The sequence below is a fragment of the Coenobita brevimanus genome, chromosome 5, assembly GCF_032717465.1.
Source record: "Coenobita brevimanus isolate Jiangsu-jjx chromosome 5, ASM3271746v2, whole genome shotgun sequence".
Taxonomy (NCBI): domain Eukaryota; kingdom Metazoa; phylum Arthropoda; class Malacostraca; order Decapoda; family Coenobitidae; genus Coenobita; species Coenobita brevimanus.
The window spans coordinates 37,471,595-37,491,161 of record NC_136958.1 but is presented as its reverse complement, the minus strand read 5'-3'; positions in this window follow the sequence as shown (position 1 = coordinate 37,491,161).

The following is a 19,567-nucleotide window of genomic DNA, read 5'->3' as shown; positions in this document are numbered from 1 at the left end:
GGCACGCCTTCACGTGGTGTCACCGATATGACAAAATGGTTCCTCTGTCCGGTTATACAAACACTCCTCAACTCCCTGCCTGCCTTCTAAAGGAGGATGGTTGAAGGCTCGAGTAGAACAGCTGCGGCCTGCAGTCCGCTGAGCTCACAATGCCAATGAACCTGAGCCAGATCTACTACAGTTACTATCTATCTATCTATATACCTAGGCTGCTTCCCCCAAGGAAAGGGAAGTAGCCGAGACAGGACGACACACTCTCCATTTACTCATCCATTCAAACACATTCATTCACATCTTAGCCCCAAAGGGGAGAACGGACAGATCCTCACCGCACCACACCGCACAAGGGTCAACTGCGCAATGCAATCAGTGACATCCGCAGCAGGGCCCGACAGCAGAACTGGTTTACCCCTGCCACATCATAACAGACCCATCCCCTTACCCGCACCTGACCTGACTAGCTGATCAGACCAAATGCGGGAGAATATCCCCTCAGGGCTGCGTCATCACTTATTTATTCACAATTTCTCTCTATTTATTTCTGTCACGCACAGCCACTCTTCCTTGCTCAACAGACATCCCTCTCACATCCAGCGCTCTCTTCACATTGTCCATCCATCCTATTCGTGGTCTCCCTCTCAGCCTTACACCTCTCGCATCAGATCTAGTTATCTTTTTCACCAATCGCTCATCATCCATTCTCTCCATATGCCCAAACCATCGCAACACCCTCTGCTCAACTCTACCAGCCATCTCCTGAACAACTCCAGTTCTCCTTCGCACTTCATCATTTCGCACCCGATCCATACGCGTCACTCCACACATACTCCTCAGACACCTCATCACCATTACATTCAAACTTTTCCTCTCTGCTACACCCATATTCCATGTTTCAGCCCCATATAATGCAGTCGGTACCACAACACCCTCATACAGCCTTCTCTTTACATCCATTCTAAGCGAACGACATTTAAACATTTTTTTCATTCCTCCCAGCACCTTCCCTACTTCATTTATTCTAAACTTCACTTCTGCATCTATTCTTCCATCCACAGCACCATGTGACCCTAGATATTTAAAACAATCTACCTCCTCAAGCAACTCACCATTCAAAACTATATTCATCACCCTACCATCTATCAACCTCGTACACTTCATCACTTTACTCTTATTCTCATTTACTTTCAAATTCCTCCTTTCACACACCCTTCCAAACTCCTCTACCAACTGTCTTAATCTCTCCTCTGAATCAGTCACCAGTGCAGTATCATCTGCAAACAGCAGCTGCTTCAGATTCCAATCTCCACCATCAACATTTACCAGACTCAGACCACCTAAAACTCTTGCATTCACCTCCCTTACAACACCATCCATGTAAATATTAAACAACCAAGGCGACATCACACATCCCTGTCGCAGCCCTACTCTCACGGGAAACCAATCACTCACAGCATTTCCCACTCTTACACATGCACTACTATTTACATAAAAACTTTTCACCCCTTTTAGTAACCTACCATCAAGTCCATACAATCTTAAAACAGTCCATAAAGCCTCCCTATCAATTCTATCATACGCTTTCTCTAAATCCATAAATGCCCAAAACACATCCTTGCCTTTCGCTAAATACTTTTCACACACTTGTCTCACAGCAAACACCTGATCAACGCATCCCCTCCCTCTCCTAAAGCCACACTGCTCATCACTAATCAATCCCTCTGTACCCTCTCTAACTCTCATAATTAACACTCTACCATACACCTTACCTACAACACTCAGCAGACTTATACCCCTAAAGCTAGTACATTCATACTTATCACCCTTGCCTTTATACAACGGGACCACACAAGCACTTGCCCAGTCAATTGGCACCATACCTTTCTCAAAGCACACATTCAACAATCTTACTAACCAGTCAACAATAGTCACTCCACCACCCTTCAGGCATTCCACAGCACACCCATCCATACCTGCAGCTTTCCCTGTTTTCATCTCCTTTACTGCCTTCTCCACTTCCTCCTTCGTGATCAAAGAATCATTCAACTCTCCCAACACATTTATTCCTTGCACCCTTCCATCCGCCACAATCTCAGCTACCCTTTCCTCCTCTACATTTAACAATCTTTCAAAATACTCTGCCCATCTCTTCCTTACTGCATCCATCTCAGTTAACATCCTTCCATCCTCTGCTTTTACTCGTTCTTCCTTCCCAGACTCTCCCTTTCGCACCCTTTTCACCTCCTTCCAAAACATTTTCTTATTCTGTTGAAAATTCTCTGTCAGCCGCCTACCCCACCTCTCATCTGCTGCAACTTTAGCATCACGCACAGCCCTTCTCGCTCTATTCCTCTTTTCCTTATACCTTTCATATGACATCTCATCCTTCCTCTGCAGCCACACTTCATATGCACGTCTCTTCTCGGCCACAGCCATACTTACTTCCTCGCACCACCATTCACTTCCTTTTCTTACACCATCACCCACACGTCTCACACCACACACCTCTTCTGCATGCCCCACCACAGCACTCTTAAACAACTGCCACTCCTCCTCCACGCTGCCATTTTCCCGATCTTTCACTGCGCTCCACTCATCTTTCAATTTCTCCTGATACTCTATCTTTTTCTCTCTTTTATCCAACTCACTTTCAAAACCTCCCTGCCACACCTACCCCTCCTAGCTCTCACCCATCTCTTACCTACTCTTAACTTTCCCTCCACCAGGTAGTGGTCAGACATACCTCCACCCTCCCCTCTCAGAACTCTCACATCCAACAATCTTCCTATTACATTCCTAGACACAACCACATCCAGCTGACGTACCCTTTTAGTTTACTCCTTCTGCTACCAGACTATTTTATCCCACAAGGACAGAGAAAAGGAATATTATAATGAACTAGTAAAGAGAGAGAGAGAGAGAGAGAGAGAGAGAGGTGCCCATGCAAGATTTTTTTTTTCTTTTCAGGCAGGCAGATAGACAAAAACTAGAGGACTTAATATTTTTTTTTCTTTTACATTTTTAACGAACAGGAAGTCAGACTGTGAAGTGAAAGTTACACTATCTTCATTTTATTTCTTTCGCCAGGCATTTTTTTTTTTTAATTGCCACCGATAGATGACTACATTCTTCCGGCATTTCAGTCTACATAGTATGAGAGGAAACATTGACATACATATTTACGTTTTGGGTTCATCCGGGCACAGGGAAGAGTGCTATCACCTTAATTATTCTAACCGGCTACGTATTTTGTTGTATTCTTACCGAATTCCGAGTAATTCTTGCAACGCTGGAGAGGTTTACTGAATTAAAGGAGACCGATTTATTCTTCAGTAACTCATCCACGAAAGTGGAATAAAATCATCTGGATGCGGCAAGAATATATCAATAAACCACGTCACTGGACTGAAAGGAATAGCCTCATTTAGGCTTCTCCGCAAGTTGTTATCGCAGAGACTTCCTTTTTTTGATACGTGTCTCCAATTTTAGTTGAAGATTTCGAGGTGGGAATTGGCAGCATCTTACCATCCCCATACCATGAAGTTTCTCTTCTTATACTCTTGTTGCTTTCCGACAGTTTTATTCGCACTATGGGCTAACAATCTGAAGGGGGGTAAAATAAAGGATGTCCTCGAAGGTCTGTGAAGATTTTCAAAATACTAATCTGGCAAATTCTGAGAAACAGTATGCCAGTATTGGTCCATTTCACAGCTGTTAAGGAGCGCCTACTACTGATGACCTTCCGGGAGAAAGTAGTCTCGCTTACAATTCACCCATGAGGTCATCAGCAACTGCAGCTCCACAACGGTTGGGAGTTAGTCAGATACATTGGTTTTATTCTTGCTCAAAACAAGATAAAGAATAACTTGGAGTTTCTCAAGTACCTCGCGGGACATCCAGTGTAGTCTTCATTAACCTCTTTTTTAGTAGAAGATCGTCTGGTAGTAGAAAGACCAATATATATATCATCATCATCATCAGCAGCAGCAGCAGCATCCGGACCTCCTTTCTCACCTAAGGGCAGGGTGAGGAGTAGCAGTGTCCAGACAGCCAAAAGTTTGCCCAGTTCAATGGTCCACGCTTCTATTCACTCGTCATTCAAGCTCATGAAATCCTGGCTCCATCTGATAAGCCAAACCGTTCTGCCAAGTACTGCAGCTTCATATCCGATAGAGTCAGTCCGAATGCTGTCACGATAAAGATGGGTGCCAAATCCCTGGCCAAGCACTTCTCCGGACAAAATTCATCCAGTCTGCTCGATTTCTTGTCATTCCCTTAGCCTCACGAAATTCCACATCTCTCCTCTCAAACTCATCCACCATATCTCTCCAACTGCTTGGCCTACCTCGCCCCCTTCCTCTTTCAAATTCTCTCAAATTTACTTTTTTCACCACTCTATTTTCATCCATCCTCTCCACATGACCATACCATGTCAGTACACAGACTAAGGTGAACAAAGTCGTCTGAAGGTACCAAGAACAAAATAAAAAAATACATCACCGAACTGCAGGTGTGAAGCATACGGACGGCATTTCTACAGACTCACCTTCACCACCTCAACATTCCTTACGTGACGCACACCACCCACATCACCAGCACTCTTGACACTCAGTGTATAATACTAAGATTCCATCACTCTGCTCGGCTTATTCCACAACCTGTCAATATCTCATAAAATTTCCATCACAAGGAGTAGCCGCAATCATCCTGGTTACCTTCACCATATCAGCAGTAAAGTTTTTCATACATGCATCTTGATCTAACACACGTGTAATCATGGCAAAGGTTCACGAAATGATTCATCTCCTGTGCTTCTCAGCATCAGCTGATGCCAAATATTCCTATGCTGAAAGAGTTTTGGCATGATTCTCTGCCCATAGATGATCCTCTTTGATACAATGTGTTAGAGAGAAAAATGACGACCATGCCCTAAGTTTATTGCAGTAGGGGCACTTTTACCCCAGCCTGCACAATTGCAATGAATAATCCTTGTGCACGTTTCTGTGGTAGCAAATTAAATGAATCGGGATTCCAACGATTCCAGCTTGCCTGAATATTACTAATTAGTTTGGCAAGGTCTCATTACCCTCTGATAGAGCTGTACAAATCACGCTTTCCTCACTACGATTACCATTACCCATCAAGTCCTCTTCTTTCCTGCCGCTTAGAAGCACCACTTTTCTTTTCTTTTTTTTCACAACTATGAAATGAGTGGGTAGGTCTTTTCGGTCTGTCTGGGGGACTCAGACCAATGTGGACCATTTCAGGTCATCCATACGAAGGTGTATGTCATATAGCAGCCTCATAAGTTCAATGGGTTTTTATATCTGTCGGGTTAAGGCTGGGTGGGACTGGCTGAATGGGCAAACACATGTGTGCTGGATGACCTGCGAGGATGGTGGGTGGTAAGGCACAATAGGTGAGGCGAACTGAGACATTTGTTGTGATTATTGGCGTTGTAGACCCGCTGGGAGTCGAGAAAACCATTTTATTGTAATTACAATGTCACAGCATAAATTGGTGTGGTGAGTGGACATTAACGAACCGGATGGCCTCGAATGATTCTGAGCATGCTGGGGGAGTGGAGCAGTTTGGGACAATCGTACCCTGTGGAGATGGGTGTTGTGAGAAAGGTATTGCTGGCGACGAGAATAAAGTTCCGCCGTAAGGGGAGCTTTCATAAAGTTTTCAGGAGTGAAAAACCTCGCACCACAGAATGTTAGTGAATGGCAGGCCGATAGGGCCGCTCGGAAAGATGCTTCCGCACCTAAAAAAAGTTGCGAAGATAGGTGGAGATGGCACTGGAACAGGGAGAGGCTTGTGCGTCCTGTTTCTGACATTGACTACACGATGACTTGTTTTAAAGTGTCGTCTAAGTAACAGAGAAACTAGAAGAAAACAAGCAAACACTGACCTTGTAAACAACTCAGTACAAAGGTACACACACACACACACACACACATACACACACACACACACTAACACTAACACCAAACCCTTCTCTCTCAACTTTTCACCAACACATATTTTCACCGCCCAGCACTTACTAATCGTCTAGCTTTCATTAACTCTTACACAGCCTGCACCCACACCTTCATCATCCCATCCTCACAAACACAGAATATCACCCACTCTATTCCATGTTTATCTACACTCACACCCTCATCAGCACATACCTTCACCATCCCACTCTCATTAACACATTCTTATAATCACTCCTAATCTCACCAACACACACTTACTATCAGCAACACACTCCCTCTTTCACCAACACACTCCTGCCTCACTATCACACTCCCACTCTTACTCACAGACCTACCCTCTCCAACACACTCCCACTGTCACCAACACACTCATTCTCCCACCAACACACTCAAACTTCCACTAACAGACTCTTAACTCTCACTAATGCACTCCTACCCTCATCAACGCCCCTCCCCCCCTCTCTCTCTCTCTCTCTCTCACACACACACACACATCTTTTTAATCTTAACTTGGAATTCCGGGGTTTTTCTATCCTATCAACCTCGATCTCCCCAGCCAGAATTTACTGCTTCACAAGAATTTCGAGTTCCTCATTTGCATGCCTTCAGCGGCTGGGCTGCCTGAGCGCGATGCTACTGGTGGTACTTTTGTGTGCATATCTAAAGCTGTCTGTACGAGTAATTGGGAACGATGTGCGTGTGTGTGTGTGTGTGTGTGTGTGTGTGTGTGTGTGTGTGTGTGTGTGTGTGTGTGTGTGTGTGTGTGAGAAAGAGAGAGAGAGAGAGAGAGAATGGGGAAGTCTGGAAAGAGTGCTGGCTGAGAAAACTGTTAATCACCCCTGCCCTCCCCCCCTTCCCCCCATCCACACCCTCAGAAAAAAAGCACAAAATTGCTGATGTCATTTCTAAAGGCATTATTGATAATATAGATTAGCTACTAACATGGTGTCTTTTCTGATGACTGGACTTTGTGCAGTGATGGAAGGTGGAACAGTGTGAGGTATGGTTGTGAGAAGTATGATGCGGCAGTTTAAAGTGTGTTGTGTGGCAGTATGAGGTGTATGGCGTGGTAATGCGATATGTATAGTGTGACAGTGTGAGTTGTATGGTAGGAGTGTGACGTGTGTAGTGTAGCAGTGTGAGGAGTATGGTGTGGCAGTGAGACAAATAGGTAGGTTGGTTTATAGTTCTGCTATTATTTAGTTAGTTGGTCAGTTAAGTAACTATTTTATTAACCCTTTAGTAAGATCATTCGTTCTTTCGTTAGTTAGGTAGGTTGGGAGGCAGGTAAGTTGCTAGGTAGACAGCTAGGTGCGGAGTTATGTTTGTAGTTTTTTTTTTTTTTATCTACGAAGGACGTTGGTTAGCCGATCTGGTATATAATTGGTTCGTTATGTAGGTAGGCTGTCGATTAATACAGTACTTAGGTATCCAGTTGGTTAGTTATTTAAGTAGTTGGGTAGTTATGTAGTTGGTTACTTACGTATGTCGTTGATTAGTTGGTTGGTAGTTTGATGGGTAACTGGTTAGCAAGATAGGTAGGTCGGTAGGTAGTTAAGTATGTACTTGGTTAGTTTATTAGAGGGGTAGTTAGTAAGTAGGTAAGTAGTTGGTTAGTTAGGTAGGTAAGCAGCTGTTTAGTTAGTTTGTTAGTTAGGTAGTTCATTAGGAAGATAGGTACGTAGTTGGTTACAGTAGTTAGGCAGGTAGCTGCATAGTAAGGCAAGTCTGTAGTTCGCAAACCTATCGAAATAAATTTTTGTATGGCCATTTCAAATTTGTCAATTTTATTCAGCTATCCACTGAGTTAGCTACGTCAAATATATATTCACCAACATTGAAAGAAAAAATAAATAAATAATCCCTAGTTCCATCCTAAACGGCTCAACTTCTGGGAGCCAAGTTTAAACCATTATAGTAAGGGTATACAGGGCGGCACGTGTACTGCACTTTCCAATCTTGTCTTCTTCAAGGACGGTTCAGTCTGTTTTTGTTAGTGTACAAGACATTTTGGCTGCCTCATGACGTTATCCTGAGGTCAGTGGACGTTAATCATGCAATAAATGGACGGAAGAACGTAAACCTGAAACATGAAACGCCTTTCGACGAGGGTGAGTTTCAGTGTGACGAGTAAAATCGTTGTGTAGCGTCAGTGTAAAATACACAACACGTCAGCCTTATTTTAAGGGTTTATGAACATTTTCTTTTCCTCTTCTTTTTCCCAACGATGATGTGATATTTCCGTGTGTAGAGTAGGCCTAGCCTGTAGCTGCTGGGAATTATTCTAAGTAAAAGCTACGAGATTTTTTTTTTCCACTGCTGTTACGTCTCCACACTATACTATGGAGAATGGCTCTGTATAACAGTTTAGTGCCATTCCGTTATTTCTCCAACACTCGCATCAAATTTGGCACAGGTGTCATTTGGGCATATGCCACCAGACATGTTTTCGTTTGTTTTATAAATATTCATACATGTAATGCTGGGTAGAATTAGGCTCGACTTCTCGTACCTATTTCACCCAACGTGGAGCGGGGTCCTCTTTAGAGACCGGAGCTAGTGCAATAAAGAGAGGTAGGACATAAAAACCTTCGGCAACACCATACACGTATATTACCACAGTCAGACACAGGACACTTCAGCAGATATTACAACACAATATAGAGCAATACAAAAACCTTAGCTAAGATATGCGTATCTCGCAGGATACTAGCTTTCTAGTTACTAATGACAATACAACAAATCTTAGTACTAGGAGTGCAGTAAATACAGGTGCGCGCGGAGCGCATTAAGGGGAGGGGGGGAGGGGGGTTTGTGATCCACCAGGAGGAGGTAGGGGAGACGCGGAGAGTGACTTAAAACGGCGAGGAGAAAGTTATGGTAATATTGAAGGATGCCCGATATTAGCAAGGGAGTTTAGGTGTTTTCTGTTGGCGAATATTCTTAGACAAATAACTCTGATTCTTACTTTGGCTTTAAGAGCGTGAGCGAGGAATGGAGAGAGTTTTTAGGAGTAGCGTGCGGAGGAGGGGAATATCATTAATACTCTCCTTCCTTGATATTTAGGGTGGGAACAGGTTTCTGTAGGCACAAGCTTATTCATTACACATCTTCTAGGTATGATATGTAGACTCTCGCTTTATAACGCGTAACAAAGTCGGAATACTCGTAAATACTATTCCACAATATTACTTACAGACTAGCCAATAGAACTCCAATAATATTTTAGTCTTTCTTCTGGTTTTAGAGATATGTCTTCAGAAAGATTCGGGGTGACACTCGCACGTATTTTCACTTTAGGTCTCAATCCACATTCTCGTCCTTCAACTGGATATTGTGTTCTGATTTACCCCAATGGAGATTACATAAAGTCACTGCACAATACTTATTCTAAGAGAGAGGGAGTCACACTTAACCTACTTCACGATTGTTACAGGGTCACTCGTATTTCCTCATGGAGAGAAACAAGGACACGTCATCGGCGATCCGGTCGGACTGAGGGCGTCGTCAGGGCGGGGCGAGCCGAGAGGGCACTGGGCGGCTCGCGAGGGCGTCCTCTCGCGTCCGGGGGTTTCCGGACTGGGCTCCGGCGTAAGGCCCGTAGGGCTGGGGCCGAAGAGGTCTAGGAACCTCGGGGTCAGGTCCCGGCGTCGCGGGGGCGTGGTGAGGTCTCGCCCGGGTGTCCTAGGGAGGGCCGGAAGAGACAACAGACTGCAGTCTCCCACGACCAGAGGCGCCGTCAGGGGAGGGCTGTGGCAGCGGTTGTCACGGGGGCCCGACAGGTGTGTCTGCTCGAAGGCCAAGCGTAGGGAACAGAGACCGGGGGAAGCAGGGAGGTCCTTCCGGGATATTCTGGAGCGAGACCCCTGAAGTTCAGTCTCCGGTTGTGGAGACGTCCCTTTCCCAACTACGCCCTGGGAGCGACCATCGATCGTCTCTACCTGGACACTGGGGGAGCGACCATTGATCGTCTCTGCCCGAATATTGTGGGAGCGACCATGGATCGTCTCGACCGGAGTGCTGAGGGAGCGACCGTTGATCGTCTCTACCTGGACACTGGGAGAGCGACCATTGATCGTCTCTACCCGAGTACTGTGGGAGCGACCATTGATCGTCTCGACCGGAGGGCCAAGGGAGCGACCATTGATCGTCTCTACCTGGGCTTTGGGGGAGCGACTATTGATCGTCTCTACCTGGACTTTGGGGGAGCGACCATTGATAGTCTCGACCGGAGGGCCAAGAGAGCGACCACTGATCGTCTCTACCTGGGCTTTGGGGGAGCGACCATTGATCGTCTCGACCGCAGGGCTAAGAGAGCGACCATTGATCGTCTCGACCGGAGGGCTAAGAGAGCGACCATTGATCGTCTCTGGGGGAGCGACCATTGATCGTCTCGACCGGAGGGCTAAGAGAGCGACCATTGATCGTCTCTACTTGGGCTTTGGGGGAGCGACCATTGATCGTCTCTACCTGGACTTTGGGGGAGCGACCATTGATCGTCTCGACCGGAGGGCTTAGGGAGCGACCATTGATTGTCTCTACCTGGGCTTTGGGGGAGCGACCATTGATCGTCTCTACCTGGACTTTGGGGGAGCGACCATTGATCGTCTCTACCCGAACATTGTGGGAGCGACCATTGATCGTCTTGACCGGGGTCCTAAGGGAGCGACCATTGACTGTCTCTACCTGGACGTTGTGGGAGCGACCATTGATCGTCTCTACCTGGGAATTGTGGGAGCGACCATTGATCATCTCGACCGAATCTCTGTGGGAGCGACCATAGATCGTCTCTACCAAATCACTGTGGGAGCGACCATAGATCGTCTCTACCAGAGGGGAGCTGCCTGGCAGTGATTCCGCCACGCGAAGGTAGTGTCTTTTGCCTATGGTGGCGGCGGCGTGGTGGTTGAATGTCACAGGGGCGCACGGCCTGGGCTGACATGGGTCATTGTTGCCCGGAGTGATCGTGGCTAGTGGCGGCTACCCCGTGGGGTCCGAGTGGGGGTGTTGGCATTCTCGTGGGCGAACTCCGTTGTTTCTGGTTCGCCCTGTCGTCGGGGATACTATGGTATTCTCCGGGAGTTTCTTCGGGAGTACCGTATATGCGTCTGTTAAAGCCACGCATTTCACAACCGTGTTCTTGAAAAAAGTCACGTCCCTGTGGCTGGAGGTGGAACGCTAGAGTGTTGGGGGTGGAGTAAACGGGCTGGAGGTGTCGGAGTGTGTTCTGCCAGGCGACAGTGTAGGAATTTTCCTCCTGTGCTTGGTCATAGGTGAGGAAGAGGGCTGAGGGGGCGGTGGTCGACTGGAGGATATTCAACAGGTGGTGTGGCCCGTGGAGTCGGTGGTTCTTGGTAAGGGTAGGGGCCCATACGGCCCGCTTAATTCTCATGTTGCTTGGTGTGGCTGTCGGTGTGGTTGGAGGTTGAATGCTGGATAGAGTGGGTGAAGGCCGGGTTTTGTGTCACGGTAATGCGGCGTTGAGTCTCTGGGGAGTACAGGTAGGAGGGATTTGGGCCTGATGTAGCTTGACGGTGTGTGTGTATCGGGTGGGTGGGCATAAGAGTCGGCTGGAGGGGGTGGTGGTGGTGGTTCTGAGGGTGGGTGTGGGTGGGGAAGCAGGCGTGCGGGGTGGGCGGGGTCGGTTAGCGCGGGCCGTCGCGCGCGTTGGGGACGTGGAAGAAGGTGAGAACGTCAGAGTGGGCGTGCGTAGGTGTGGAGGGGAGAGGGCGGTGTAGTGGGTTGTCCTGCGGGGGTGGCGGGGTGGGCGGGGCACGTGGGCTTGGGTGGAAAGGGTGAGGCGGCGGAGGGAAGGGGTGAGGGTGAGCGAGGCGTGGCGGGTGAGATGTCAGGTGTGGTGCAAGGGGTGGTGGAGGTGGTGGAGGCTGAGGTGGTAGGGGAGGTGGAGGAGGATGGCGAGAAGGAACCATCGCACTCGTATGTGGAAGTGACAGGCTGTGCGGGAGCAGGGGAGGGTTGGGGTTGTGAGGTCGGTAGTGGTGGTGAGGTGGCAGGAGAGTTGGCTTGGAGGGTAGGTGGCGAGGAGGGAGTGCGATCTTGTGGTGCCATCCCGGTGTTTGGTGGTGGAGTGGTCTGGGCGGTAGCAGGACTCTGTGCTAGTGGTGTGGGGTGGGCGGTGGGTACGAAGCTAGGGGATGGTGCAGGTGTGGGGGCGATGGCGGACGGTGTGCGGTGCTGAACCCGTGGTGGCCTGGCAGGGGCTGTGGAGTGGGATGTGGCAGGTGGGGTGTGCCGTCGGAGCCAAGGAAAGGTGGGGTGAAGTGTAGGGGGAGAGAGAGACGGTGGTGGTGGGGAGATGCAGTCTCGCGGGGTTGTTTGAATGCTCGGGGATGAGGAGGAGGGTGTGATAGGGAAGGTGAATGAGTTAACCTTGTGGGCGGGGAAAGCGAACGGTGGTGAAGTGATGGCGGTGGGTGGCGCGGGGTGGGAGGTGGAAGGCAGTAGACGGGGGGAGGTGGTTTTAGGAAGTAGGTTAGGGGAAGATGTGGAGAGGGTCCTAGGAGGCCTGTGAAGAGGGAGGCCGGTTTTGTGTTGCGGGAGTATAGTGGTGTGTGGGGTGGGAAGGTTAGAACTAGGGGCAGGAATAGGGGAAGGTAGAACAGAAAAGATAGTGAGAGGGGGGGAAAAGGAAAGATAACGTTCTCCCCTGTCGTAGACTGGGGGAGAGATGAGGTGGCCCCCGCCATTACAGTGGGATGCGGGGGCAGGGGGGCGCTTTTTGTTTTTCCCTTTTTGTTTTTTCTTCCCCTGGGGCTTAGGGGAATTTGTGTATGGTGGGGAGGTTTGTAAGCGCACTCATGTCATTTGGCTGCACTGGGCAGCTTCTAGCTGCTCACGGATGTCGTGGATCGGACATCCGTGGTAGCACGGAGAAAATTCCCACGGGTTGATGGTGATGAGGTCAACGGGGAATTGATTTATTTCGCCGATGCGTTGAGGGGTGGCATGGACGGCTAAAAGGCGCCTCATTAAACTGATATCTCTATCCATGTCTCCTGTTGGATCGTGGATAGTGAAGTGTTGTCTTACAACACTTGGGAGTACTCTGAGCAGAGTATTAAATGTATGTTGATCCCGGGTTTCTTCATCTGCCTCTGGGTAGGCAGCAGTAACCAGGCGTCTTGCCTGTAACAGGGTATTATCTAAATCCCCGTCATAAGTAAAACTATCCAATTTGGATAGAGCCACCACTTTCCCTAGTGATGGGGTGATGGCTTGGACAGCGAACTTGGTAAAGTTCTGCCAGGTGAGTTCTGGGACAATTTTCGGCGCAATATTCGCTGCGGCTTTACCCAGTAGTGGTAGTGTGACTGCAATTTTTTGTTGGTCATTGTCGAAGCCAATATCTAGTAAGGGTTTAACTATTGCAAGATATGTGTGTATGTCATACTGGTCAGGGTCAAACTTGGGTAACTGAACGTGCGGTTTAGTTGCCATTTTTCCAAATATTTCCTGCTTACCTCTCTTCTACGCTCGGATCTAGAACCACCGCTGGCCACCAGTGTAATGCTGGGTAGAATTAGGCTCGACTTCTCGTACCTATTTCACCCAACGTGGAGCGGGGTCCTCTTTCGAGACCGGAGCTAGTGCAATAAAGAGAGGTAGGACATAAAAACCTTCGGCAACACCATACACTATATTACCACAGTCAGACACAGGACACTTCAGCAGATATTACAACACAATATAGAGCAATACAAAAACCTTAGCTAAGATATGCGTATCTCGCAGGATACTAGCTTTCTAGTTATTAATGACAATACAACAAATCTTAGTACTAGGAGTGCAGTAAATACAGGTGCACGCGGAGCGCGTAAGGGGGAGGGGGGTTTGTGATCCACCAGGAGGAGGTAGGGGAGACGCGGAGAGTGACTTAAAACGGCGAGGAGAAAGTTATGGTAATATTGAAGGATGCCCGATATTAGCAAGGGAGTTTAGGTGTTTTCTGTTGGCGAAGATTCTTAGACAGATAACTCTGATTCTTACTTTGGCTTTAAGAACGTGAGCGAGGAATGGAGAGAGTTTTTAGGAGTAGCGTGGGAGGAGGGGAATATCATTAATACTCTCCTTCCTTGATATTTAGGGTGGGAACAGGTTTCTGTAGGCACAAGCTTATTCATTACACATCTTCTAGGTATGATATGTAGACTCTCGTTTTATAACGCGTAACAAAGTCGGAATACTCGTAAATACTATTCCACAATATTACTTAGAGACTAGCCAATAGAACTCCAATAATATTTTAGTCTTTCTTCTGGTTCTAGAGATATGTCTTCAGAAAGATTCGGGGTGACACTCGCACGTATTTTCACTTTAGGTCTCAATCCACATTCTCGTCCTTCAACTGGATATTGTGTTCTGATTTACCCCAATGGAGATTACATAAAGTCACTGCACAATACTTATTCTAAGAGAGAGGGAGTCACATTTAACGTACTTCACGATTGTTACAGGGTCACTCGTATTTCCTCATGGAGAGAAACAAGGACACGTCATCGGCGATCCGGTCGGACTGAGGGCGTCGTCAGGGCGGGGCGAGCCGAGAGGGCACTGGGCGGCTCGCGAGGACGTCCTCTCGTGTCAGGGGGTTTCCGGACTGGGCTCCGGCGTAAGGCCCGTAGGGCTGGGGCCGAAGAGGTCTAGGAACCTCGGGGTCAGGTCCCGGTGTCGCGGGGGCGTGGTGAGGTCTCGCCCGGGTGTCCTAGGGAGGGCCGGAAGAGGCGACAGACTGTGGTCTCCCACGACCAGAGGCGCCGTCAGGGGAGGGCTGTGGCAGCGGTTGTCACGGGGGCCCGACAGGTGTGTCTGCTCGAAGGCCAAGCGTAGGGAACAGAGACCGGGGGAAGCAGGGAGGTTCTTCCGGGATATTCTGGAGCGAGACCCCTGAAGTTCAGTCTCCGGTTGTGGAGACGTCCCTTTCCCAACTACGCCCTGGGAGCGACCATCGATCGTCTCTACCTGGACACTGGGGGAGCGACCATTGATCGTCTCTACCTGAATATTGTGGGAGCGACCATGGATCGTCTCGACCGGAGTGCTGAGGGAGCGACCGTTGATCGTCTCTACCTGGACACTGGGAGAGCGACCATTGATCGTCTCTACCCGAGTACTGTGGGAGCGACCATTGATCGTCTCGACCGGAGGGCCAAGGGAGCGACCATTGATCGTCTCTACCTGGGCTTTGAGGGAGCGACCATTGATCGTCTCTACCTGGACTTTGGGGGAGCGACCATTGATCGTCTCGACTGGAGGGCTAAGGGAGCGACCATTGATCGTCTTTACTTGGGCTTTGGGGGAGCGACCATTGATCATCTCTACCTGGACTTTGGGGGAGCGACCATTGATCGTCTTGACCGGAGGGCTAAGGGAGCGACCATTGATCGTCTCTACCTGGGCTTTGGGGGAGCGACCATTGATCGTCTCTACCTGGACTTTGGGGGAGCGACCATTGATCGTCTCTACCCGAACATTGTGGGAGCGACCATTGATCGTCTCGACTGGGGTCCTAAGGGAGCGACCATTGATCGTCTCTACCTGGACATTGTGGGAGCGACCATTGATGGTCTCGACCGGGGTCCTAAGGGAGCAACCATTGATCGTCTCTACCTGGACGTTGTGGGAGCGACCACTGATCATCTCTACCTGGGAATTGTGGGAGCGACCATTGATCGTCTCGACCGAATCTCTGTGGGAGCGACCATAGATCGTCTCTACCAAATCACTGTGGGAGCGACCATAGATCGTCTCTACCAGAGGGGCGCTGCCTGGAGTGTTATTTCTGACTCCACCCCTAGCTAACTCAGTGATTCCGCCACGCGAAGGTAGTGTCTTTCGCCTACGGTGGCGGCGGCGTGGTGGTTGAATGTCACAGGGGCGCACGGCCCGGGCTGACATGCGTCGTTGTTGCCCGGAGTGATGGTGGCTAGTGGCGGCTACCCCGTGGGGTCCGAGTGGGGGTGTCGGCATTCTCGTGGGCGAACTCCGTTGTTTCTGGTTCGCCCTGTCGTTGGGGATACTATGGTATTCTCCGGGAGTTTCTTCGGGAGTACCGTATATGCGTCTGTTAAAGCCACGCATTTCAATACATATGAAAGGGATTTACGAAATCAAAGGTCCGCCCACAGCAATATACAAATCAACGAATCAGTGTTCTTGTATGTTCGAAGATTATCGTGACAAGTTACACAAAAGTGTCTGTGTACTGTATGTCCGGAGACCAACCTGCCCCTGAGGAATGTTGGCAGTCTTTGATTAGATTCGGTACTACCACTAGTACGATGAATATTTAGTACACACACACACACACACACACACAATGCCCCATGGCCATAGTCAGCACTAAATAAGTCCTATGTGCCCGTAGCATGCTTTTTATAACATGAGAGGCTGCCCCTCAACGCTGATAAACTTCCCGTCAGCGCAAAAGACTCACCCAATTTTCTCGTATAGGAGGTTATGGCAGAGAGAGAGAGAGAGAGAGAGAGAGAGAGAGTTTGGATGTTGTTCTTTTCTTTTTGGAGGCGGGGGGGGGGGGAGAGTTGGAGAGATTGATCAGGTGGTTTCAGAGAATCGAAGCAAGAAGGGCACAGAGAGATCGGGAAGGGAGCTATAGGATTGGTCAAGCCATGCTCAGGTCGTATGTGTAATATTCATGTGATTAAGGGGTTAATGGAAGCTGTTACCGATCCCATTAATTCGTAATGTCCGCCCTCAGCTGATAAAATTGTCTGAAGATAGCAAATACAGTATAAAATGCATCATCGAACTGAAACAAATGATGATCTAATGGAAGTCGAAAATTTACAGTAAATATGACTTTATTAAGCGGGTGTACTTCACCCATTTTAGTTCATGCAACGTGCCCTATTGACTAAACGGCAATTTTCTTGGTACCCTTTCCAGAGCTTCACAGCGTCTACTGAAAATTTATTACATGCTCACCACATTCTTCCAAGATTTGTCTTAACAGGAATGCATTGTTTGAGCAGACAAACATACCAGGGTTCCAGCAGCATAGGAAGGTTGCCCGCCAGAGGGTAGTGAGAAGTAGCTATGGGACTAATGTTGCTGATTATGCAATACAAATTATTATATCCTGGGCATAATCCAGTTTTGACTGGTGATGAAACTGTCTTCCTTGTACTGTATTATTGTGAAGCCTATGCCCAGAGTCGAGCACATAAAAAAAAAATAATAATTTTATATTCAAATTTCGGATATATCTGACTATTTAAATTCATACATCTTTCCTTTTTATAGCTTTTATTTTCTTACCGAGATTTTTCCCTTGATACATTTTTTTTTTCATTGAAATGCTACAGGAATAACAGTATCGGTAACTTGGTACACAGCAGAATGGCCTCATCATATAAGTATTCAGTAAAGTATGTGTGGATTGCTTTGTTTGTGAGGTGGAGCCAAGAATTTTGAAGGCGTGGAAGATATCTGAATGGATATGTGACCCGTGTTTACAAGTCACAATGCTCATACTGTAGTTTAATTATGCACTTTCATGTTCTTATTTCTGGATCCCTCCCACCTAATGTTAAGTGATGATGATGGTGATGATGATGATGATAATATCACACTGCATGCGGCTTTGACAGTTATACAGTAATAACAATAACAATAATGCGCACTGTAAAACGATACATGATACTCAATGCTGTATTTTAAAAACGAAGAACGCTACAATGTGGAAATAGCACCAGTATTTAATGATAATTTATGAAGCGTGTGATGATAACATGTGTCTGACATTTCTGTATCGTTGCTGATTACACTCTGCGATGTGAGATGTTGAATGACCACATCAACATATTACAGCCCATCTACTCGCTTAAATTAACCCCTTAGTTCCTGTGCGAGGAACTTTGCTGGAAGGATGCTAGACATACAGCCCTCCGCCTGTTGGCTCATAGTGGCAAAGCTCATAGGTCCCTACCCCTGGGTTCCCTTCTTTATTATATTCTGAAAATGCCCAGTTCCGTCCCATACTGGGGACGTGGGGCACAAAAGGGTTAAAGAAACTGGTGGATTAGTCAGTGTTTAACCTCCATAGCTCTCAGAGCTCCTGTGCGAGGGATTTTTCTGGAAGGGTGCTAGGCGTACCGTGTGTCAGTTTAGCTGCTAATTCCACCGGATCCACCAATTTATGTAGCCGTTATATGGAATAGCACAGCTGACAACATATTATGTGTTCTGCTGTTATAGTATAACTAGACCACCGTGTTGGAGATCGACAACACTGTCTGTAGTACACGTCAGCCACTCGCCGTCACTGCCCGACACTTTCCACCAAAGGTCCTCTGCCACTAGAAGGTGGAAGCTGATCTGTTATATTAAGTGGTAGCATTAGGTGACAGAAATGAGCAGATTAAATCTCTCTTTATTGGGCACAGAATAAATACAACTGCGACCCGAGAGATATGTAAGAGCGATACCACCTCTCTTGAAAACTAAATGACTTCTTCTGACGCTGTACGCTCACTGTCCCGAGTTGGGCTCAGATATCTTTTCACTTCTCCTAACCTTCATTTTATAATTGAAACAGGGTGGCACTTGTGATCTGCCATCCACCTTCTTCCCTATACCACAGCTAACAGCGAAATGATATTTGGTTGTTCATCATTCACACTTCATTACACACTGTTAATTATGACTAAACAGCTTTAAAAAATAGTATGTAAAATGTGTGATACTACAACTTCTTATGGAAAAAGATGTTGACACCAGAACAACCGTCCTCCGCCTGTCGGCTCATAGTCGCGAAGCTCACAAGTCCCTACCGCGGGGTTCCCTCCTTTATTAAATTCTAAATATGCCAAGTTTCGTCCCATGCTGGGGACGTGGGATGCAAGGGAGTTAACATACAAAATTTGGAGCTTATTGTGTACACCCGAAAGCACTAATTTCTTCCCCCATGCAGCCAGAGTCGCGGCCAATGAGCGACCAGGCGTACGAACACCCCACACCCACCTCCCCTTTCCCAACCCCAGTGTAAATGTTGTTGGGTAGACGTGGAACAGCCAAAGCTGGTGATGTTACAGTGTCATGACTGTTTTTATAGACAATCAGAACCAGCAGGGGTAAGTATATAAAGGTACTTAATGTTTATTACTGTGCTGTTATCCATAACATAGAGGAAAGGCACGAAAATGAAATAAGACCTACAGTGTGCCATGTGTTATTGTCTATAATACTTGTCCTATTTTATAATGTTACAAATAAGTATAGTGTTGTGAACAGCATCTGTCTTTTCTCATACATTCTCATTCCCACCACCACCACCCATCTCTCTCGATTCCTGTCTCCACCAAATGCCTCTCATATCCTCTCGTCCACCAGTCACACCCATTATTAACCAACGTAAACAAAGATAGTGATGAAATGATCCGTCAGGTATTGATCATATTATTACTATAATACACCTCTTTATTAAGCACCAACAAATCAATAACATACAATGCTTCGGTATACCTGCCGACTATTTCGTCTTGTTGTAAGCTGTTACGTGACATACCGCAAGTTGGACCTTGTGATACAAGGACATACGGTTGTTTTAC